Genomic DNA, 630 nt, shown 5'->3' with positions numbered 1-630 from the left:
ATCGAGCCTACTGAACAAACATTATTTTAGTCGCTATCTATTTATGGGTCTTCTTCTAAAATATTATATAAAACCTTCATAAAGGTAAATTAATCTCTACACCTAATTTAAGTAGTAAACATATTTCTGTTTATTTATTTATCAATTTTTAATTATATATCGATTAAAGAATACATGTATTTATTAAGTCAAAATGTTAGTATAATCTTTAATACCAACTTTTTAAATAAAGTATCATACTTTGACCATCGAAATATTTTAAATTATGTCTTAATTTTAGCAAAGAAATTATTTTTAAATATGATTTTTTTATCGTTATCTCATAATATCTTTAACAATATCGAGGGTTACAGGCGAGATCGTGAGAAGTGGCTTATCAAAAGGAAGCCTCCTATTATAATATTTAATTTAGTCGGAAAACGCAAAAGACGCGAGATGCCTTTCAGCGTAACCAAACGAAATCGTAATAGCGGGTTAATCTCTGATTAGATATCATCCCTGGGAACAGACAACAAAGTTAAATAGTCCTCTACATACCTGTTTGATTTTTTACACAAAAATATACACTATAGCACGGTACAATCGGTAAAATATGGTTTATGAATGTTAATCATTCGTAAGGACATACTT

Source organism: Zerene cesonia, chromosome 17, assembly GCF_012273895.1.
Source record: "Zerene cesonia ecotype Mississippi chromosome 17, Zerene_cesonia_1.1, whole genome shotgun sequence".
NCBI lineage: Eukaryota > Metazoa > Arthropoda > Insecta > Lepidoptera > Pieridae > Zerene > Zerene cesonia.
This window is presented reverse-complemented; position numbering follows the sequence as displayed.